General features: G+C 49.0%; 1 protein-coding gene across 2 annotated transcripts in view; it reads left to right on the top strand.

The window, feature by feature from the left end:
- ASCC1 (activating signal cointegrator 1 complex subunit 1) overlaps positions 1–24,026 on the top strand; it is a 146,618-nt gene that overhangs the window by 1,977 nt on the left and 120,615 nt on the right. The window contains exons 1-2 of one of the 2 annotated variants that reach the window (XM_042909312.1): positions 2,725–2,847; positions 2,964–3,056. The gene's annotated coding sequence lies outside the window, so the exon portion shown is untranslated. Of the gene's footprint in view, positions 1–2,724; positions 2,848–2,963; positions 3,057–24,026 lie in introns of those variants that run through there. The other variant, XM_042909310.1, reaches the window with a different exon arrangement.

Genomic DNA, 24,026 nt, shown 5'->3' with positions numbered 1-24,026 from the left:
AGTATACGCAGCGTAAGTGTGAGCTGTGCAGTGTGTGTATGTGTGTGTTATTTGTGTGGCAGCGAAACATGGTCATGAAGCAGTGTACTAAGCACATTTTATCATTCACTGTCTCATTCTGTTATTGCCAAGTTTTTCCCAAATGGGAAGGCCTGTGTTAATGGGCACTGAGTAATTTTGTTTCTTTTCAAAAGAAATCCACTAATGTTGTTGCCTCATTGTGTTTTCTAAAAATATGGAAAAAAGGACCAGCAGTCTTAGCCCTGGACGTCTCTCCTAGAGCAGAAGGGGTGGGCTGCAGAATAAACAATCACCTACAAGGAGGACTGGGGGCCGGGGAGGCTCCAAACGACTTTCCTCACTGACCCCCTTCTCCCCTGTGAAGGAGGGCTCAAAGCCCCATACCATTGTCTTCCAGGAGAACCTTTGGACCTGGAAGAGGAATTTCTTAACTGTTAGCCCCTCTGTGGAGTCAGAGTAAAGGGCGTTGATCCATCGTGTGAGGGGAAGGGAAGGGTAGGATCCCTTCCATCTGGCTGGGGCTGCAAAGTCTTCATTACCACCCCACTTACCCCTCCCACTATTGAAGCAGATGGGGGTGTGGGAAACACCTAAAATGTGTAACTCCTGGGGGAGGAGGAAGCTCAGTCTCCTCACCTCTAAGCCAGGCCTCCTTGGAGACCTCAAAGATCCCATAAACCCTGCATTTGGTGTGCTTCTCTCTCCCTACTACTCCCCTTGGGCCTAAGCTGGCTGCAGGTCAGACTTGCCTGAACATGCCCCTGCCTGAAGCTTTGGAGACCCAGCTCTGGCATCCCTGCAGCCAAGAAGCCTTCCCCAGCACGCCCACCCCCACCCTCCCATCCCTTAGGTGCCCCTCCTCATGTCATCCTTATACCTGTGTATATCTCTTGTTAATAATTGTTTCCACTTTAGTCTTCTTATTGGACTATGAGCTTCTTGAGGATGGTGTTCTACTCTCCTTAGCTTCCAGTGGACAGCACATAGTAAAGGCTCAGTGAACATTCCTTGGATGAACAGATGAATGGATGGATGGATGGATGGATGGATGGATAAAGCAAGAAGGTGAATTTTCCCAGAATTGTAGACCTACATCTGGATTCCCAAGACCAAGGTGGGCCTTTGGGGTGGACCTTCAGAAGACCCGGATGCTACGTTTCTATCCTCCTTCTGACAAGTGCTGCCCAAAGTCTTGGATGTATCTGAACCTTTTCCTCCTTTCTCAGCTCAGGTCTGGGAGTGGGGCTTCTAAGGCCCCCATTTAGTTCTCCAATTGGAAGATAGCACACAACCCAAGGAAGCTGGGGAGAGAGGGGACATTGTGTAGAGGGCTGATGTGGGGAATCTTTTCAAGCAATTAGTACTTTACCTTCAAGTGCTTCAAAATACTTAAAAAAATCTTTTGACATAAAATTCACATACACATTCACAATTTTTTTTTAATTTTTATTTTTGAGACAGACAGAGAGAGAGAGAGAGAGAGAGAGGGACAGAGCAAAGGGGATGAGGGGCAGAGAGAGAGGGAGATCCAGAATCCAAAGCAGGCTCCAGGGTCTGAGCTGTCAGCACAGAGCCTGACAGGGGGCTCGAACTCATGAACTGCAAGATCATGACCTGGGCCAAAGTTGGAAGCTTAACTGACTGAGCCACCCAGGTGCCCCACGATGAACAATTTTAAAGTGAACGATTCAGTGGCATTCAATTAATTTCCAACATTGTGCAACCACTATCTCTAATTCCAAAACATCTTTATTACCTCAAAGGAGACCCCAGATCCAAGCGCTGGGTCACTCTCGTCAAAATCCTTTTGAAGTTTATATTCCCTTGTTGGAATAGGGTTGCTCCTTTGCCCAACTCCAGAGGGCATCCTTCGCTTTTGAGTCTGTGCATTTACATATGTCTTCTAGGGAATTGTGCTCGAGGGAGCACGGGTCACATAGACGTAATGTGCAACATGGACAGCAAGACAACCACGGGGAGACTGGCTGAACTCTGAGCAGGAGTGGCCTAGTGTCACGTCCTGGGTCCTGAGTGACTCAGGCCTCTGGAGCTGGTAACCAGGCCCCATGTCCCAGTCACTGTGGCCAGAGCCCTGACCACACAGACACTGCCTCCGCCCGGGCCCTGCTCTATTCCCGTGGGACCTGCCACAGCCTGCAATTGAAAGTCAATGAGCACTCATTCCTGGCCTCCTGCCTCTCCCGGTTCAGGCGGTTTTTGTCCAGCGCACCGATTCCCAGGGCCTCAGTCTGGCAAGTCGCCCGAGTCGAGTTTGGGAAGTTAAACCAGATCTTGGGGTGGGAACCCTAGAAGTCGGGATGGGAACCCCTGAAGGCCAGCCAGCTTGCCTGCGAGGCTCAGCTTGGGCACCTTCGCAGTTCTTTGGAAACATCTCATTGAGGCTAGTGGAGGTGGCGGGAGGAGCCAGTGGGTCAGGGCGGTGGGGAGAGGGTGGAGGGGTGTGGTAGGAGGTGGGGACAGTGGAGCCAGCAAAAGTGTTCCCAGGACTTCTGCGGCTTTTTTACTTGAAAAACAACAAACGACCTTGTCAAAATAAGCAGGGCTGTAAGTGCACCCAGTTTATTAGGAGGGTTGTGAAAAGCTATTGACAGCCCAGGGCTTCAGGTAGGATTTTGATTGCACTGTTGCAAGAACTAAAAACTCAGTGGGGAGTCTTTTTGCAAATGAAATTACTTTTTGAAATGGAAATACTAACAATACAATGTATTGTATAGGCTTAAAAAGAATATGTCTTAAAAACTACCATCTATACCCTTGAGGAATGAAAACAGTGCCATTCTACAGATGAGGAAATTGAGGCCCAGAGTGAGTCCAGGAATCCTTTCAACCAATGGCTTTCAAGCCCAACTGATAATTAGAATCATCTGGGGAACTTGTTACCATAGATTCTCATCTCTCCACCCCCTATTTTAATTTGGTAGGTCTGTGTGGGGGCCCTTTCGTACAACAGCCCCCTAGGCGATCCTGACGCTCCGCTCCATTTTAGTTGGAATGTCTGCTGACCTCTCAGAAAGGTAGGTCCTCAAAGAAATGCTGGATTGGCTCCCCAGCCTATGAAAGGGCCTGCCTGTGGGTTGGGGTGGGTTAGGGGCAGGTGACGTGGCGTGCAGTTGTGAAGACTGGGCCCACACAGGGTCATGGTGAGCTCACAGCCAGCTAGTTCTTCTGGGCCCCTAGGTTTCACAAGTCATTTCCTTCAGGAACAGGGCAAGGGCAGGGGGAACCCCACAAAGGGCTGGCTCAATAAACCACCGTGTCAAAGGATGGGGTTTTTGAGAGCTAGTGGGATAGCCTGGTGGAGGATCCTGACAGACCTCCCTTTACCCCAGCAGTGGTGAGAGGCACAGAGGCTTACCAGACTTCCACTGCTCCCCGCCTTGTTTCCCACATAGCCAGAGGGGTCAAGGGGTCCTAGGGGACGCAGCCAGACTCCAGGACACCGGCTCTTTTCTCACTAATCCACCGGGATGCCTCTCAGGAAGGAATCCCATATGTTCCAGGGTGAGCTTTCAGCCAGCTTCCCAGGATCCCTCTCCCACTCGGGCTTCTGAACCCTTAAGAGGAAAGAAAACAAAGAGGAGGGAAGGCCAGAGGCAACACCCCTCTCCAGTTAGTGCCCAAGGCCTAAGCTAAATGTCCCTTGATTTCTGGCCTTGTGAGGGGACAGGAATAACCTAACCTGAGTTCAGGTTATGTAGCCACTGTGCTGTGGCCTGAAGCAGCTTCTTGGAAGCATGACATGTCTTTGAATTCCAGTATTTTTTTTTTTTTTTTAACAAATAATGCAATCTTGCATTCTCTTTTTACATGTTATCTGTAATTAATCTGTGTTAATTTTAGTAGCAAACTTTTTATTTATTTTAATTTTCTTTTAACATTTATTTATTTTTGAGAGATACAGAGCATGAGCGGGGAGGGGCAGAGAGAGAGAAGGAGACAGAATCTGAAGAGGCTGCAGGCTCTGAGCAAGCTGTCAGCACAGACCCTGATGTGGGGCTCGAACCCACAAACTGTGAGATCATGACCTGAGCCAAAGTCGGATGCTCAACTGACTGAGCCACCCAGGACCCCCACTTTTACTTATTTTTTAAGTAACCTCAGCATGGGGCTCGAACTCATGACCCGGAGATCAAGAGTCACATGTATGCTTTACCAACTGAGCCAGCCAGGTGCCCCTAGTAGCAAACTTTTAAATCATCAGTTAATATTACTTAATTTCTCCCTTCCCCTCCCAAAACAAACGAACAAACAACCCAGTAAAACCTTTAAAAAAAAATTTTTTTTTTTTACATGTATTTATTATTGAGAGACAGAGCTAGACAGAGCATGAGCATGGGAGGGGCAGAAAGAGAAGGAGACAGAATTTGAAGAAGGCTTCAGGCTCTGAGCCGTCAGCACAGAGCCCTATGCAGGGCTTGAACCCACCAACTGCGAGGTCATGACCAGAGCCGAAGTTGGATGCCCAACCGACTGAGCCACCCAGGTGCCGCCCCACCCTGCCCCTGCTGGTAAAACCTTTTAATAAAAAAAAAGACACTGCGATTATCCTGTGGTTTCATGTAGTGTTGGGATTTTCATACCCCAGTTTTGAAAACCCAGAACTAGAGCGTCTCAAAGGCCTCTTTAACTTCCACAAGGATTGTAGTGAAGGAAAAATCACGAGTTCCCTGGAGCTGCTTTTCTACAACTCCCAGGCCTGGCCTGTAGCGGGGTGGACCATCTGGAAGATGTCTGCCCAGGAAGATAGAAACAGGCGGTCCAGGTCCAGCCCTTAGAGTTTTCTTGCCTTTTGGGGGTTTCCAATTGCCGTATATCAAAAGGGAAGGAGGGGTCAGAGTGGGTTTGTTCTTCAAGGTGGGGGGTGGGTGGGGGTGGGGGTGACAAGAAAGATCTGAGCTGCCACCATGGGGACAGCCTGAATCCAGGCTCACAGCTTGCCTGGACTGTAAAATGAGCTCACTAATTTTGCTTTTTGAGAAACAAGACACCAGGAGGGCTGTCTAGCCTCTGGGTACCCCAATGGGTACCCCAAGGGGTTGAGGTGAATGAGGCTGGATTAGAATGCTCAGCAGAGAGGTCCAGTTGACCCTCTCTCACTGTCAGAATCTTTCTGTCAGTGGAATGAACCTTAAAGTCTTTGAATGTTAGGGCCCGAGGGCCCTGGAAGAGTACCTCTTCCAGCCTTCCCACCTGCCCACTTTATGTACAAGGAACCGAGCAGGAGGGTGAGTAGGCCTAAGTGTTGCCTGAGATCTCCCACTCTCCTGGCAGTTAGACCTCATTCAGTCTTCAGGAACTTTCTTTTCTCGGGCTTGCACCACTTCCTCACCCCCCTGCCAAGCCTGTCTGTAATTTCACTCAGAAGTGTGTTTTTAGTAGCCAAAGGTTTGGGAAACACAGGTCTATGCGAAAGGCAGCTGCCCAGGGTCTACTAGGCTTTTTTCTGAAATTCCTTGGCTGGCAGGTGATTGGGAACTGCCAGTTCTACCTGGCAATTTTGCCACGTGCTCACAAAGATCTGTGACCTTTCTGGAGCTCTTTGTGGTTTTAAGAGCACTTCCATGTTCTAAAGTATTTTCATAACGCCACCAATAAAAATAACTAATACTGTATAGTGTACTGGTGCCTCACCAGTGTCCTTTTACAGGTAAGAAAACAGGTTCAGATAGGCGCAGTGACTTGCCTAAGGTCATACAGTCATTCGGGTTGGAGCCATGACTCTAGATCTAGGCTCGTTTCCTTAACGCCACCCCACCCCACTGACAGGCTTAGTTGTGAGCCAAAGGGGACTGTATGGCTGGAGATGGGGGGCACTGCGTGTTGGAGAGTGGTGGTATAGAAGAGGTAGAGTGAGCACCTGGAATTGCTATGTTGTTGTTAACGAAAAAACTTTCTCTCCTGGGTTGGTCCTCGTGTTATCGAATAGGGTTCTGCCTCCCCCTGCAGAATTCAGCAGGGCCCGGCAGTGCTGACTCAATAACAAAGCAGACTGCCACCCAACGGGTTTCTCTTTAGCTAGACACCCTCAGACCCAGAAGTGACAGTCCACCACATACCCCCCCTCCAGGTATCCTTCCTGATGGCTCTGGTCCCCTCTAGGAAGGCCAATCTGGGAAGTGGTGCACCAAAAGTGGGCTCTTTCCCTCCCCACAGCGTCCCTTTTGTAACCCACAAAGGACTGGCTTTGGCACAGGAATCCAGGAGCCAGGAGCCAGTGCTGAATCTTTTTGTGCTTAAAAAACAAACGCAGAGAAACACAAAAAATTCTAGATCTTCAGATTCTGCTCTGGGAAGAGGTGCACACAAGAGCTGAACCGACTTCCCCAGATATCTATAGCAGCGGTCTGCAGTGGGGCCAGCCGGGATGGGGGAAGGGAAGAACCCCCTGCTCTCCCCTCCTCCCCCCATCCCGCCGAGGTGAGCCCTCAGGGGAGCCCGGCCGTGGAGGTGACAGATGCAGAGCAGCTGAATGGGGGGCGGGGAGGGTAGGTTTGTCTCCGCGGACCCCCTACGGGGTAAGCCGGGACGTGACTTGGAGAACGTGCTCCTGGGGGACCGGTGGGGGAGAAGAGTGGGACTGAGAGAAAGGCGGGGCCGACTCCGGCCCCGCCCCCCGTGAGGAAAGAGACTCCTCCTACCGTCCGGGGGAACGCTGTCCCGCCACAGATGCTGAGCTCAGCGTTTCGCTCAGGTCGCGGGGCTGCCGGGTGGGGGCAGGGCGAAGGGGCCGGCGCCTTTCTGTTGAGGGCAGAAGAGGGGGAAGTGGGGGAGGAGGGAGAGGCAGAGGAGGCCCTTACAACCCTGAGGCTGTAACTCTCCTCCGACCGGGTCCGCTAACAAAGCGTTCTCTGTTGGTGTAGGGGAGGCCTCCTGGGTGCACGCAAAACCTAGAGGGGCGGTGGGGGGAGCGTCTGTGAGTCACCACCCCAAACCCTGACTTAGCCCCAAGAACCCGCGTCAGAGAGGCCAAGCCCTGTGCCCTCTGACCCCAGGATTTGTTTGATGGAGGGAGTGCAGAGAGCAGTGCCTGCCCCTGGAAGGCTGCAGGCCAGAGCCGCCCAGGCCACCTCCAGCTCGCACAGGAAGGGACTTTTATTTACGGCAACCTTGAAAAGAGCAGAGAATGATCAGCTGGGGAGGGGAAGGAAGAAAATCCTTTGTACCCACCTGGCATAAACGGTTACCCAGGCCAAACGGGTGGGTGGCTATTTTTGAGCTGACCTACATACCTATTTGCCTCTTTATCTTTTTTATTATCACACATGGTTATTATGGGAGCTTTTCTTTAGCACTTGGTGCAGCTGCTGCATTTGCTGAGGGCTGCACAATGAGGCGTGTTGCCTCAATCTCCTGGAAAGTTTTAAGAGTCTCTGATCCTGGAAAGAAGGACATCAATAGGTCTTGCAGGAGCTTCCCCAAGCTGTTTCCCCAGAGAACAGGATCCTAATCCTGAAGCACCAACTCCAGAGCTGGCCAGCCCTGGAGGCAAGAAATGACATTCAGATTTGACAGCAATGTTACTGGGTTTTGCTGAGGCTGGCCTAAAGCCCCCTTAGCCTCTGGGCCTCCCATTACAGCGAAAGTTGATCTTGTGGTCCTGCCGGGGCCCCGCTCTCTGGCAGGTGAGGTTTCCCTTTACAGACAGAGCAAGTGAGGCACAGAGATGAATTGTGGACGGAAGTAGCTAGGATTTACTGCTCCAATTCTGGAGGCAACTCTTTTTTTTTTTTTTTTTTTTTTTTTTTTTAAGTAGAAACAGGAAGAGCCTGGCGATTTCTCTTGATATTACCTTTGTTCAACATCACTAAGGCCTCCCTCTTGAACCTTTTAATACCTCCCCATTGTCCTTAGAGCAAGTCTGTCTCCTTCCCTTGGCCTAGCGAGCCTTTAGGGCAGCCCCTTGCTATCTCTAGATTCATCTTCCTCCCACAGCCCAGGAGGGGAAAATCACATATGGCTCTAATTACCTCTGAAACGCTCTTAAATTTTCCATAAAGTACAGTATGCAGGGCTTTGTGTATACAACTTTGCACAGTAATATGTATGTAGATGTGCAAAATATATACAGCCATGTACCGTAGATCATAAAGGAGGACATCAAAGTATAAGCATATAATTTACAGTATTTTTAATCACACTAAAGAGAAACAGGTACATAGACCTGGACGTGAGACTGGCAGAGGTAACAGCAGATTTCTGTCTTGTCCTATCTGGTGACCTCTCGAGTAGAGTATGAAATCCTTGGCCTGGAAGGAGAATGAGGATACTCGCACTCCTTAAACTATTCTTTTTTGCTTGGGTTTTTCTTTCAATGCCGGTATAATTCACTTCACCCAGGTTCCCTGTGCCGTGTGGGGAGTCTTTCCTCTGTGCTGTCAAGTGTCTTCCCTTCCAGCTGGCTCCTGTCTTCACACTAATTACTCTTCCTGGATGCCTTTCTAGCTCCTTCTAGCTCTGACTGCAGGCTGGTCTCAAGTTCAGGGCCCTCCAGGAGCCCTCTTTGAACATAGGTGGGAATCTCCATGTTCCCCTGCTGGGGAGTAAGGACAGGGAGTCCAACCCAAACCTGCCTGACTTTGAAGCCCTGCTCAGTTCAGAGGGCTGGGATGTGTTCCTCTCTCCTCACTTGACATCGTGTGTTGAAACGATCCCATCCTGGGTCTGAGGCCACATCACACTGTAAACTCCTTCATGTATTTTAAATCTTTAAACACCCACTAACACCGCCACCACCTACACACACACACACACACACACACACACACACACACACACCTACCTCTGTATGTTAGATATGCTCAGCAAGTATTTGGCCCAGAATTGAATGGAACTAGAGCCTACATGTGACTCAGGGTCAATGTGAAATCGGTGGGAAGTCTCCCCTGCCCCCTCCCAGGCAGTGGGGAACTTGCTTCCTGTGAACTCTGATAGCATTTATTACTGTCACAGAAAGTCAAAACTGAAAGGGGGATTTCCCTTCTTGTCAGATGAGAAGACCAAAGGGAAGTATCCAAAGCAACCCTGAATGGGAACCAGATCCCACAGTCCGCTGGTTTACACTGGCCCTCTCTCCCTTCACCTCATCGCCTCTTCAGAGAGGCCTTCCCTGGTGGCCCCATCCCTTCTTCTCCTCTATTGTTTCCTTTCAAGGCACTCAGTCAGTATGGAATTATACAGGTATGTATCTGTGTGGGCCCCCAATGCCTGTCTTTCCGACTAAACTGCAAGCTTCAGGAGACCAGGGGTTGTATCTGTTTCATCCTGGAGCTCTAGTGCAGGGCAGGTCCACAGAGTTGCCAATAAATATATATGAGCAGGAAAAAATAAGTATCCATATGGCCTGAGAACCTCCTCATAGGTGCCTAGGGCAGCACTGAGATTGGATCAAAAACCATAGAGTTGACAAGCCTCGAGTGCCCTGTCTTGAGGAGCTTAAGGTTAGGAAGGGAGATGAGACACCTAGTGAATAGCCTCACACAAGGAAGATGGTTGAGTCAGGAACGCCCGACAGGCCAGGTGTTGTTGCTGTCAAGCGACCTGGGAAGGACAGACTGGAGGTCGGAGGCCTGGGGCAGGGAACCAGTTAGATAGTGATTGCAAAACCTGAAAACCACTGAAGGGTCACAGCAGGAGAATGGTTAAAGAAATACTATCTCCACGCCACAGAATATTATGTGGGTGTGAAAAAGAGGGAGGTAGACTTTGGAAAGATGTCCAAGATATATATTGCTAGGTAAAAAGAACAAGTTGCAGAACGGTTTGTGTCCTCTAATCTCATTCTGAAGCAAAAACAGGACACTCCCCTGCAGACACACGTTGAACTGTGTGGAGAAAACAACTAGAAGGATGCTGGAAAAACTATTCACAGATGTTATCTCTGAGGGATGGAGGGGAGGGCGAGGTTTTACTTTTTCACTTTGCACCTTCTGCACTGTTGAATTTTGACCATGAACTCAGTACTTTCACAAGAGTTTTTTGTTTTTGTGTTTTGCTATTGCAGAATTGGGGGGTGGGGTGGGGGTTGGGGTGGGTAAAGAGGTGGGGGTGGGGCTGGAGCAGTGGAGACTGCACAGTGAGAGGGCCCTGACAGGAGGACCTAGAAAGGTGGAGGAAGAGTCTGAGAAGGCTATGTGGGTCCGAATGGGGAAAAGGGGGGTTACTGTGGAGACACGGTACCAAAGTGGAGGTGGAATGTGAGAAGCACTGTGTAGGATGTGGGGGTCTCATTCAAGGTGACTCACCCCCACAGTGCTGGTGACCCTGGGCAGGGGACAAGGAGCCCAAGGCCAGGAAACTGACTTTTGGGAACAAGGGCAAGAAAACGAAGAAGGTTGACCTTTAGGACCCTACGGATTCCTTGGCCGGCTCACCATCCTTAGGGTACAAACCGTTCTGGCTGCAGCGTGGAAACAAACAGAGTGAGGAGGGGCCAAAGCCAAAGCCGGCTGGAGGAGGTCTGCCTTTCCACAGGCTGCTGTGGTGTGCCGCCTGGGTCCCCGCCCTCCTCCTGCTTGCTCTTGTGGGCTGATGTCCAGGCCCTGGGTGAAAGGCCAGGACTTCTGGCCCCTTCCGGAGATGAAGCCCCTTCCCAGGACCCGGAGCAAAGGAAGCCAGAACAATGCTGTTCATGGAGATTGGGGGGAGAGGGAGCTCAGTAGGGGCACGGAGAAGTTTCTTGGCTCAGATAAGCCAGTAAGAGCCTAGAGAAGGTCAAAGATGAGGAATGTTCTGTGATTTCTAAGACAGCAGCTCATTTATCTCATAAACACTTGCTCTAAGCCTGAGTCCAATGGTAATACTGTCTCCATTGCAAGCTGGGTAAGAGCCCTCCTCTGAGGGGCTGCATTTGAAGGCTTGTCTCTAGGTCTCTCTACAAAAGGCCCTCTGAAAGGATGAAGGGAAATGTTTGCCATGTGCCATGAGGCACCTCCATTTAGTCTAGTCTGCACTACAACCTTCCAAAGGAGGTATTCTTTGATATCCTGGGAAACTGAGGCTGGGAGGATGGTGCTGTGTCCCTGACCACATGGTTAGGAAGTGTTAAAACTGGGATTTGAACCTGGGTGTGCCTGTGTCCCACTTATAATTTGGTTGCTTGGAGCTTAGAACACATTTTCCCATCAAAATAATGCTGTAAGTGGTGGTTTGGTTGCCATAATGGCCTAGCTCACCCAGGGTATAGCCGGAATTAATTCTATGTTTCAGTGTGGTTGTGGATGAATCAGGCTTCTGCGGGCTAGCCTGGAAACCCACTGGAGAGGGAAAATGCATTTGAGGGTGTGCCCAGCTGGGAACTCTTGCCCTCACTGCGGGGCCTGATTCAGGGCAGACAGGAGATATGGTGGCTCAGGGAGCACTTGTTCATTTCCAGAGCTCTTCCGGTAAGCCCTGGTGAGTTCTAGCTGAACTCACGAACTCACGGGAGGGGGGCAGAGCACTTGTCAGGTTTGGGGTTCATAAGGAAGGGAGTGCCATGAGAGAATGCTAGTTTTCAGACTCTGCACACCTGAGTCCTTTTTCTTCCTCACACTGCCTCTCCACTCCCTGCAGTCCTCTTACCCCTTCCTCCAGGATGATGGAAAACTTGGAAACAAGATCTAGGGTTCATTTTCCCCATTCAGTCTGGTAGCTGCCTGGGAAGTGGGTGCGCCGGTGACAATGAGTGCACAGGGTCAGGAGCTTTGAGAGTAACTCCAGGGAGGGCATCCACTCATTCATTGATTCGCTTGCTCACTTATTCATTCAGCAAACATTCGCTGTGGGTATGCTGGGTACTGTGCTCTTTCCTTTTGTGGCACTTCCATTGTCCAAAACATCCTGGGCACGACTGCCTTTGGGTCTCGGACCCAGAATCTCAGCATTAGAAGGAATGATTTTTTACAGATGGAAACTGCAGTCGTCCATTAATTCAGGAAGGTCTGAGCGTCAGGCTAAATACTGAGAATAGTCAAAGCCTGAAAATAGAGGTCCAGAGAGAGAGGTGGGAAGTGATTTTCCCAATATCTCAGTCCAGGGTCCCCATGCCTGGACCAGGACGTGCCCCTTCCGGCCACACCCATAGCCTTCCTGCCTCAAGAGGTGTCCCAGCCATCTTATAGGATTCTTCTGGTTTCCCCAGTAATGGAGTCTGGAGTCTGGAGCCTGGAGAATGGCCCCAGAGAAGTAGTGGGATTCCTTCCTCACTGAAAACACCAGTGCCTGGGCTCTCCCCTGGAGAGCTAGCTTTCCTGTTGGGGGAGTTCAGAAGTCTTAGAAGGCTTTCCTCAGTTCTTTCATGAACCACCTGCTCTCTAAATTCCAGGTCTTCACAGACACTATAACTTCTGTGGGAACCCCCCTTTTCCAACCTCCTTCATCTGGCTAACTCCTACTTCCTTTGGGTCTCGGCTGAAAGACCCCTTTTTCGAGGACTTTGCTGAGCCCCCAGCCTAGTTAGTTCTCCCTGCTCCGTGCGCCCCCACAGCAGCCTGGACTTCCCCCCCCCCCAGGCTAACCAGGGACCCTTAGGATTGTTCTTGCTAACTGAATGCCTGTCTTTCCACTGGACCATGGTCTCTAGGAGGAGCAGACACCATGGCTGCCTTTCCTTTGTTTGTATCTTTGTTTTTAGCAATTGTATCCTCGTTGTCTCCATCCATGCTTAGTACACAGTAGGTGCTCACTGTGCAGTTGTTGAAGGACTGTGATCTGCAGCTAAAGGCAAGGCATTCCAGTGAGTGACTTTCATTCAGGTCATTCAACGACTGTCTATCCAGGACCAGCACACACACAGGATATAAAGATGACTTAGAAAAAGAGGGTTACGATCTAGTAGAAGAATTTATCATTGAGAACCCCTTCTAAGAACTGCAAAAGTCTCCTTTTGCCAGAGAGTCTCCATCCTCTCCTAAGTTCCCCTTTCCCTCTCTGCTGGCCTGTTGGTACTTGGCTACTTGGCCTGGAGCCCAGCATGTGCCTCTGAGTTCCAGGAGGCACCCAGGCGCAGCACGACCTGGGACCGGAGGCCTGGTGTGGTGCTGCACAAAGGCCCGTGGCAGCGGTTCCAGGGAGCTCATGCACAGTGCAGAAGTGAGCACTAGTGCTCCCCGGGCTCCGGGCAGAGCAGAGGTCAGGCCATGGGTCCTTTGGGTAGCTTTGTGCCACATGCATGAGCCTTGAGCTGTTTTGGAGAATTTATGAAACAAGCACCTTATTCTCAAGTAAACCTGGAGAGAAACTTTGAAGGCAAAGGCTCACATTCGGTTCAAGGGTTTGAAGTGATGTCTCCAAATCAAATATCCCCAAAGCGTCCCTGGATCCCACAGCCATGAATACTGACCACAGTTGCTCCTACCAGTTCCCTGGAGCCTCAGTTTTTCATCTGAAGGATGTTTTGTCATGTGGGACACGAGAGGCTGTTGCGTGAAGAATGAATCGGAATGTAAGTGCTGCCCCAGGAGGGAGGACACGGTGGAGGTGGCCTCCCAGGGACCCTGCAGTGGCCCTCGGGCAGGTACTGGCAGCTGAAACCAAGCGTGGGGGAGAGGCAGCACTAGGACCCAGGGGCTGAGTCTGGAGCCTGCTCAGCCAGGCGAGTTCACAGCCAGAACACAATGTTCTCAGTGTACCCACAGGAAACCCTAAAGAGAAGAACTGCACATGGCCCTCTGCTGGGTGTGTTCTGGTCCCAGCCTTTGATTCTTTTTCCTAACCTCAGTCCCCACTTTCACATCCTGCAACCTGCAGAGCCGCCTGCCCCACCCTGCTGGGCTGGTCCCAGGCCCCAGGAGAGCAATCAGTGCAGGAAGCCCAGGGCCTTGCTGGCCTTCACCATTTTCAAACAAGACCCGTTTGCCTCTAACCTTAGTTTCCTGAATCAGCCCTTTGTGATGGAAACTTTTCATAGTGCGGAAGACAGACGCGGAGGACAAAGCTGAGTTTCTACCGAGGCCAGGGTCTTGGCTCAGATGCAGGGAAACAGCTGATGCCTCTGAACCACCTCCTCCCTTCCTCCCTGAAGGCCAGACCCCACCTGGGACGGGGCGAGGGCCTCTACTGCTGCTGCATTCATCAGAAGGAACTGGGAGCTGCCCAGGGAAGCAGGGCCAAGTTCGGAGCAGAACAGCCTGTGATGTGGTTCCTCGTTTTTATTTCCACGAATGCTATAATGTGTTGTCCCACCGAGCTATTTTTATTGAATGAATTTTTTTTTTAAAGCAAACCTCCACAAAACCAACAGCCCTCTGTTACACTGAAGGACAAGGTGAACTTTTCACTTCCTTCCCCGCAGCCTATCAGTTCATCTGTGGTTTGGTGTCACCCACACTTCTGTGCTATATTCAATCTCAATTTTTGCCTCTTTGCTTCTGAAGCCACACAGCAATGCTCTTAAACCCATGTACCTCCTGCAGGTTGCATGAGACTTTGAGACTTTCAAAAGAGCCTTAGTGAGTTCCCACAGCTGATTGCAAAATGGAGGACTACCTGCCTTCTGGAAGGTATGGAGGCCAGATGCCAGCCTCTAGGCGGAGGTGGGCCCAAAGAGAGAGGCTGTGGGAAGCCAGCACCACCCAGCATATTCTGGCTAACTACGCTGTGGGGGGCTGCAGGCAGGGAGCAAAGTTCTGGGTGACGCACTACATATCTGCCTCGTTAACGAGGGGCCTGGCCATTAAAAAATAAACCCCAGTGCTTACTTATACTGAGCTCCGTTCATAGGACTCCTTCCACTCTGGCATTTCTGTCTTTTTCCAAGTACTGGTTCATAAGAGAGTTTTAGAGTGTCCTCACCCCAGGTCTGTAAAGAGATTCTAGTGGGTGCCACCCAGACTTGCCCAACCTCAGGGGTTATCTTGGAGGAAGGGCTTCCAGAATGCTGCTCCTCCCCAGGCAGTGTGCTCAAGGCTCACAGCCCCCAAAAGCCCTGGGTTCTAGTCTTAGTTTTTTCTTTTTCTTTTTCTAAAGATTTCTTTTAAAGTAATCTCTACACACAACATCGGGGCTCAAACTCACAACCCAGAGATCAAGAGTCGCACGCTCCACCTACTGAGCCAGCCAGGTGCCCCTAGTCTTCGTTTTTTCACTTTGTTGTGTGACCTTGTACAAGTTGCTTTCCCACTCAAGGCTTTAATATCCTCATTTATAAAAGGAGAGGGTCTGGTTAGATGTCATGGTTACAGGTGGAATTATGTCCCTCCCCCAAATTCAGATGTTGAAGTTCTAACCCCAGTAGCTTAGAATGTGACCTTATTTGGAGGTAGATCTTTTTTTTTTTTTTTTAATGTTTATTCATTTTTGAGAGAGAGAGAGAGAGAGAGAGAGAGAATGCAAGCAGGGGAGAGGCAGAGAGAGAGTGGGAGGCACAGAATCTGAAGCAGGCTCCAGGCTCTGAGCTGTCAGCACAGAGCCCGATGTAGGGCTCGAACCATGAGATCATGACCTGAGCCGAAGTCGGATGCTTAACCCACTGACCTGCCCCAGGCACTCCTGGAGGTAGATCTCGACAGAGACAATCAAGTTAAAATGAAGTCAGTAGTGTGGGCCCTAATCCAAAATGATTGGTATTCTTATAAAAAGGGGAAATTTGGACACAGAGGCATGCACAGAGGGACAATGAGTAAAGACACAGGGAGAAGATGGTCATCAACAATCCAAGGAGAGAGCTCTGGAACAGATCCCTTCCCTCACGGCCTCCAGAAAGAACAAACCACGGGGACATCCTGATCTTGGACGCTTAGCCTCCACAGCTCGATACAATTAAGTTTCTGTTGTTTAAGCCACTTAGTCTATGGAACTCTGTTAAGGCAGCTCCAGTAGACTGTTAGGGGAGCCTTAGCCCGAATGAATACAGTTGCCAAGACCCTTCCTTCAGCTCTTGGGCTATGGTATTCTTTCCTGCCATCTCTCAGCCTCTCCTAGTGAGTAGATTATGTCATGTGTGAGGGTGCTTAGCACGATGCCCCACATACAGTAATCCTCACTAGATCTTAACCATGACGAACACTCTTAGTGTTCCCAGTGCCTGGACATTATTTGTACCTACCTGCCCTGCCTGAGACCCTCTGTGCCAAAATGAGAGGTGTGGGTTATGTGCCCAGGACCTCGCGGTCACATCTTCATTAGTGAAGCCTTTCCCATCCCCCTCAGCAGCTTTTAAATCTAAGAGTACTAAAACTGGCAACTCCAGACCCTCTTTTTTTTTATGGAAAGCTCATTTTGGCCACAGAGCCAGAAGGACTCCAGGGATTGCAGAGGCTCAGAACTGGCGATTGTTTCTCTGTGCTCGAACGAGATAATCCCTGGGGTCACGAAGAGCTACAGAATTCTGAGGCTGAGACTCGGTGTTTCTGCTTGCCTAATGAGGCAAGCACCCTGGAGAAGGCTTGACTGCAGGTGGGCCTGGGCTCCTAGCCAGCAAGGTTCTGCCTCCTCCCTGATCCTCCCCTTGCCTCTTGCTTCTTTTCTAGCTCTTGGAACGAATACTGTATATTGAGAGATGGCATGGGGATGATGTCCTGCTTTCCTCCTGGCTCCCAAGTCCATAGGTCTCTGGAGGCCTTACGGCCTGGTGCTCCAGCTGCAAATGCAGGCTGGCTGAGAGAGTCTGATTCTCCTTCTCATTATCAGGAGTGCGTTCAAAATGCACTCTAGGCTCGAATGTTGAGCCTTGAGTCTTCTCTGGGCAGACACTGGGTCCAGGATAGCAAAGTCCTAGGTTGTCTTCCAGGCAGTATGTGTTTGAGAGCCACGTTGCCCCGACTTCATAGAATATTCCAGATTCACTATATTTTGGAGACTCTGCAGAAGGTTAAGTGGGTAGAATCTGACTTCAGCAGCCCCCAGACGTGACCTTTGGGTTTGCTAAACAAATGAAACGCCTGTGTTTGTGTGGTTTATCTTCAAATATATGCCTGGAGATTTCTGAGAATAAGGAGTGAGGGAAAGAGGGCATTCAAGCCTACTTGAGGCTTTCAGGGTCAGGGAAAGAAGGAGGAGAAACTGGGGGGAAACATCTCTCCACAATGTCCATATATTTTAAATTTGATCACTTCAGGCTGCTGCTTATTCTGGCTTTTGGCTCAGAGCCCAGAAGGGAGGCTCCTTCAATAATTCTCACTGAGCTTAGGACATCTGCCTTTCCCTAAAAGTCAGTAAATAAATACAAATGGGAAAATGCTTAGTTTCTCGTCAGAGCAAAAATACTGTTCACCACCTAGTGGCCTGCGAAAATCACATCTGAAGCATTATACCAGCCAGTCTAATCCTCCCAGGCCCCAGGAGCCTGCTTTCTAAGTTATTTACTGTGAAAGCCAGGATTCTTGGCTTCTTTCTTAAGTGCACCCTGGCCCTGGCCGTGTCAGAGAAATGCTCTTTTGATGGAAAATGAGGCTGCAAACAATCTGGTCCTTGCTTCCTTCTCTTGAGAGACCTCACCACTCCCGTGTTTACACCCTTTGCTCTGGCCACACCAAATGACCCCACAAACGCAGCGAGTGACTTCACGCTGCTCTGTCTTTGCACATGCTGTTCCCCGACTTGGAATGCTTTATTTGGCGTCTTCCCCTCTTTGCTCAGCCAGCTCCAACTCACCAGTCATGCTCAGGTACAGACTCACCTTCTCCAGGAAAATTCCCTTATTGTTCCCACTTCATTGCCCTCTCCAAGCCCTCTTGGCTTGCACAGCACCCCAAATAGACCTGAGTCATGGAGTGATGGCACTGTATGTATTCCGTATGTCTGTTTACTTGTCTGCTTTTCCCACGGGTCCCAGTGTTTTCCAAACCTGGCTACAGAAGAGTCACATGAACCCCCCAACCTTAGACCTATTGGACTGCAGGCACGAGGCCAGGGAGACTGTATGTCTGTTACACTCGATTCTGAGGCCCCAGAACCCAATTTGGGAACCAAGTTTGCCCTATCTTTGTATTTCTTTTTTCCTGCATATATTACCAAAGCTATCGAAGGCCCTCAATAAGTGTTTGACCCTTCTATTTTCTCTCTGGTAATGTCTTTTTGTTTTCACTTCCTTTCCTTGCTAGCCCTAGACCAACAATGTGCTTACCCTCTTGCTCTTACCATGTAAAACTGTAACCACCAACTCTTCATTTTTTTTCCATTCCTACTCCCGGGCTGCTGGGGGCTGCTAGTACACTCGCCAAAGATTGGTGCCATTGCAAGTTCAGGGACTCTAACTGCAACTGGCCCCTGAACGTTCTTGGCAATCGTCTGATCGTGGTCAGCTCTCTGCCGTTCTTTACAGAGACTGCTGTTCCCAACCCCCCTGTTCCCACTTCTTCCTGCCCCTTACCACAGGCAGTAGACCAACTTGCCTCCTCCTTCACGGAGAAAATAGAAGCCATCTGATGGGAACTCCCTCAGCTTCCTGCCACCTCACCTACACACTTACCCACATCAGCACTATCCTTTTCGCCTGCCCTCCCTCCAAGAGTAATCCCTCCAACTGGGCTCTGGATCCCATCCCCTCCCATGTCTTCAGGGACCTTACACCCTCAATTATCCCCTCTTTCTCTTTGACCCCTCCCACTGTAAAAGAAAACCAATGTCTTGATTGTATGTACTCCTTTTTAACTGTCACCCTCCCTAGTTCTTCAGTTGTGCCTCCCCTTCCCCTCGAACTTCTTAAAAGGGTTGCCTTGATTTGGCACCATGTTCTCACCTTCCCTCAGTCTCCCACCCACAGCAGTCTGGCTCCGCCTCCACTGTACCGGTGGTCTTGAGACAAAGTCACCAATGATCTCCTTGGTAAAATCCATCCCGTATCTCACTAAAATATACACCAGATATTGCCGTTTGCAGCCTCCTTTTCCAAATGTCCTCTCCCCTTGGTTTCCACGATGCCACATTCCGGGCTTTCTGGTTCTCTCTCTGGCAACTTCCGCCAGGGCGTTTCTTCCTCTGCCTGTCCCTTATGTGTAAGAGTTCCTCCGGGATCTCTTCTTGGTCCAATTCTCTTCTCACTCCATGGGCTCTCTCCCTGGGCAATCCCATCCACCCCGCCTTCTGGTTTCATAAATATCTTTAGGTTGATGAGTTTCAAATCTAACTCCAGCCTATCTCACTCTCCCGCGCTGTCAACCCATAGGGTCACCTGCCTATGGGACATCTTGAATCTGCTCTTTCCATACCCCTATCTTAGTGAATAGTACCCCTAGTCCCTCAGTCACTGACACAAGAAACTCACGTGTCCTCCCTGAGTTCTCCTCCAAGTTTGACCAGGCACCAAGTCCTGTATAGGATGCTTCTTGAGTAACTCTCGAACCAGATCCATTCTTCTGTCTCCACATCTTAAACAGGTTGCAGGCATTTCTCATCTGGATATCCACTACAGCTTTCTAGAAGACCTAGATCGTACTGCCAATGACTCGCCACCATTCCCTCCCACTAAAACTTCTGAAGTGAAACCAGATCTTGTCATGCAAACCTTTTAAGGATTCCCCAGTGTCCTCAGATTGAAGTTCAAATTCCTTAGCAAAACCCACCTGGTCTAAAATGCTCTGAACCAGCCATGACAAACACCTACAGCCCCACCAAAGCATGATGCCTTTTCTGACCCTTGGGCCTCTGCAGTTTATTCCGTCTACCTACAAAATCCTTCCTTCCCACCCCACTGACTTGTTCTTCAGGTCTCTGCTTAAAAACATCATCCTAGGAAATCTGACCCCTTGCTCAGCTGGATTAGCTGTCTCTGATTTTACAACATCTCATGCTTCCTCTTATCGGAGAAGTTTTACACTTAAAATTACCCATTTGTCTTTTAATATATTTATAACCTCAAGGTTGGTAACTGTGTCTCGTTTGACAGTATATCCTCAGCGTATAGCAAATGCTACATACATAGTAAGTGCTCAATAAATGTGTGTTGGATGACAAAGAACATTTGGAAAGGAACATCCCCCTCTGCTACTGCTAGTAATACATTGTATGTGGTTTTATCACTTGTCTTAAAGAGCTTGTATTATGAAAATGAAATAAGCTGATTCTGGAAAATAAGTTCTCCATGGAAACTTGACAGGCTGGAGAAATCAAAGTCTCTAGAGAGGTGGAGACTGGCTCGTGGTGGCATTACCACCGGGCCCGTGTGCAGGAGCCCATGAGGAGGGCAGGGACGCACAAGCCTCCTTTACCTTGGCCCCTCACGTGCATGGGATCATGTGAGCCACGGCTGCTTTGGCATACAGTTTCCATTTTTCCACAGCTTCCACCTGTCAGTGTAGTATTATAGAGAGCTGTGGGCTGAGATCTGGGTTAGTCTCGGCTCTGCCCACTACCTCATCTCAATAACCTTAGACATTACTCCACAATGGATGTTGCACTGTAAATAGCTACCATAGCTTCTAAATCAGAGTGGACAGACAACAAATGCATACATTCATTCATTCGATACCTATAACACACCTACTCCGTGCCAGGTAGGATTCCAGTTACTGAGTATATGGCAGTGAATGGGCCAGGCAAGATCTCAACATCTTATCTGTAAACCAGGGAGCTGAACTAGATGCGCTCCGGTCTCTTACGGCTCTAAAATTGTGAGATTCCCTCTCCGACCGGACGCAAACACACAAGGCAGGCTAGTGGCAAAGTATCACGCTTCAGCCTCCTTCCCCCATTCTTCACCCATGGGGCCATCTCCATCCCAAAGTCAGCTCTGGAAAACAGGAAAAGATCTGGTGTCATTTGTACTCTGCCTGCAACCCAAGATTTGACTTTCCCAAGTATGTTATTTAAGCTCTTTTTTTCTCTTTTGTGGAAAAGATTGTCGTGGTTAGCATTTCAGGCAATTACAAGGAGACCTGGCAAGATATTTGAGGCAGAGTTAGGTGCTTTGGCAAAAGCACAGGGAGAGGCAGAACGGACTCCTCCTTCAAGTGTAGTATCTCTTAGGTTTGCCTGAAAGGGCACCACGTCCTGGGCAGTTTCCTCCTCTTCCTTCTGGATGAGAGACATCTCCTGGTCCTATCTTCTTTCTTCTACTTCTGACTGGGCCTTAAGGCCCAAAGTTTCTACCACCTTAGTATCTGGCATTGTGACTGGGAACAAGGGATCGAAGGATTTCCAACCATGTGGGGGAAGGGAAGCTGTAGGTTGCAAATAAATGGACAGAAGTCCTTGGGTGAGGGACTCAATTTAGAGTTCCAGACCATTGTTGTTAGTATCAGGTATGGGATGGCACTAATAAATAACACATGTAAGTGTATCAGTGAAAAGTCAGGACTTTAATGCTGATCCGGGATCATTAAATGTGAAGTTAAAAACGTAAAATTTTGGGGGGTGCTGGGGTGGCTCAGTCGGTTGAGTGTCTGACTTTGGCTCAGATCATGATCTCACCGTCAGTGAGTTCGAGCCCCGCGTCGGGCTCTGTGCTAACAGCTCAGAGCCAGCAGCCTGCTTTGGATTCTGTCTCCCTCTCTCTCTGCCCCTCCCCCGCTTAAGCTCTGTTCTGTCAAAAATGAATAAACGTTAAAAACAATTTTTTTAAAGTAAAATTTTTGTTCAATGATGTAAAAGTAAAAGTGGGTTTAAGTTTACTGTTTATATACTATTTATATCTCATTACTATGAAACAAGACACTTATATGGAGTTATGTATCAAACTGACATGAATCATTATTTATTCATTTATTTTTAAATGTTTATTTATTTTGAGAAAGAGAGAGAGAGAGAGAGAGAGAGAGCATGAGTTGGGGAGGGGCAGAGAGACAGGAGAGAGAGAATCCCAAGCAGGCTCCACACTGTCAGCTCAGAGCCCGATATGGGGCTCGATCCCATGAACTGTGAGATCATGACCTGAGCCGAAATCAAGAGTTGGATGCTTAACTCACTGACCTAGGCACCTAGGCACCCCTTTTTATTTATTTTTAAAAAATGTTTATTATTTTTGAGAGAGAGGGAGAACAAGCAGGGGAGGGGCAGAGAGACAGAGAGAGGGAGAGAGAATCCCAAGCAGGCTCTGTGCTGTCAGTGCTGAGCCTGATGCATGGCTCCATGCGGGGCTTGATCCTAGGAGCCCCGAGACTGTGACCTGAACCGAAATCAAGAATCGGATGCTTACCTGACTGAGCCACCCAGGCACCCCATGAATCATTCTTTATTAACGGCAAATTCTGTCTTGAGATTTGCTAGTTTCTGATGAACTAGAAGCCACAGAGACAAAGATTTGAAGGGTTAGCTCCCTTACGAACTACAATCTTGGTTAATAATCTTGGAACCTCACCCTCTTGGTGCCGTTTCAACCGTAACACAGTCCTTGCCTCATTTATCTTGCAGGGCTGACGTGACAATCAAGACACAGCGTATGTGACAATGCTTTGGGAGCAGCAGAGCGTTTTATTGCAGAGGCACCCTTGCCATCAGCTTGCTTAGGATGGCTGGCTGTGCCGTCCTGGTCATTAGCTGTCATCCGCCCTTTGCCTTCCTCCTTGTTCACGGAAGTGTCCCTCAAGGATCTATTTTTTCACCATACTGAACCTTAAAGAGTTATGTAGACACTGACAAATAGCTAATTCTATCAGCTCCTCAAGGAACTGCCTGTCTCTTCATTTTGCTTGAGACCCCTTATCACCAATCACCGGGAGGAAGAAGGGAGAGTAGTGACAAAGCTTATTTCCTCCTGGTAGTTAATTCACTTTATCATTTCAAAAAAGGTGTTAGGATTTTTCTTTGTTCAAGGCACTGGGTCGGGCTCAGTGGGGTGCAGCATGGTGCACCTAAAATAATCTCAGCTTTGGAATCTGAGAGACTTTGAGTTCAAACCCAGGCGTGGCTATTTGCTTAGCTCTGCGGACTTGGCGGGTAATGCTCTCTCTGAGCTTTAAGTTCGTCTTCTGTACTGGGGGTATTACATCTCTTGCAGCGATATTGAGAAGATTATAATTAATGCCTGTGAGTGACTGGCACATAGTGAGTGCAGAGAGGACAGATAAGCAGCAAGGACCATCTTCAAGCTCAAAGCGTGGTAACAGGAGTTGTGGATGATGAGATGTGACAACCAACAGAAAGGTGCAGAGAGGGAGGGGCATCTTCAAAAAAATAGCGAAGGTCTTGTTCTGACAGTACTCAAGTAGCAGCCGAAGGATCGCTGTGAAAGGTGCAACCCTGCGTTCTCTTCAGTTTCTGAAGTCATAAAAACAAAATGGCCAACTGAAAAAAATTCTGTTAAGTCCCAATACTAAAGGGTAAAGATGAGGTAATACGGTTGTCTGTGTTGTAGTTATGCAAATGAGAACAATGAGAGAAAGTTAGCGATGGCTTCTCAACTGTCACTGGAAATGTGATCTAAAGGTTTACTGCAGTCTAGGTATTTTTAATTTTTCCTTTGGTAATCATCACGATGGTTGGCGCTGGGGCACCTCGCTGGCTCAGTCGTTTGAGCGTCCGACTTTAGCTTAGGTCATGATCTCAGGAGTTCGAACCCCACATTGGGCTCGCTGCTGTCAGCACAGAGCCTGCTTTGGATCTTCTGTCCCTTTCTCTCTCTGCCTCTCCCTGTTCTCTTTCAAAAATAAACATTTAAAAATAAATAAATAGCCTTAAAAAAAAAAAGATGGTTGGTGCTAAAAAGTACATTAGGAAACTCAATGGCTTCCAAATATGGAACTTGTTTGGGTTGAGAGGTATTAATATGGAAACAGGTGAGTCTGCAGGCTGGTCATTTTGTGCTCTGATGTGCTTTAGAGACTAGAGCAGTGGGCTGAATTATCAATAAACTGAAATCTATTCTAAATTCCAAGATCTCCTTCTGCCTGGGCTATGTGACCATGAGCAGGTCTTTAACATCCCCGTGTTCAGATTCTGGGAGTCAAGATTACTGACTCAATGAAGTCACCACCTCCTTGTCAGGTAGTAGGTGTTAAACGTTTTGAACTCCTGAGATTAGGGCCAATTGCTACTGGGATTATACTTATTCATCATTAAGCAACTCTAAACAGGTTGGGTATAAGTTACTAAGGAGGAGAAAGACAAATGTTATCAAGACAAATGTATGCTAA

The sequence above is a fragment of the Panthera leo genome, chromosome D2 (genome assembly GCF_018350215.1).
Source record: "Panthera leo isolate Ple1 chromosome D2, P.leo_Ple1_pat1.1, whole genome shotgun sequence".
Taxonomy (NCBI): Eukaryota; Metazoa; Chordata; class Mammalia; order Carnivora; family Felidae; genus Panthera; species Panthera leo.
This window is presented reverse-complemented; position numbering and strand designations above follow the sequence as displayed.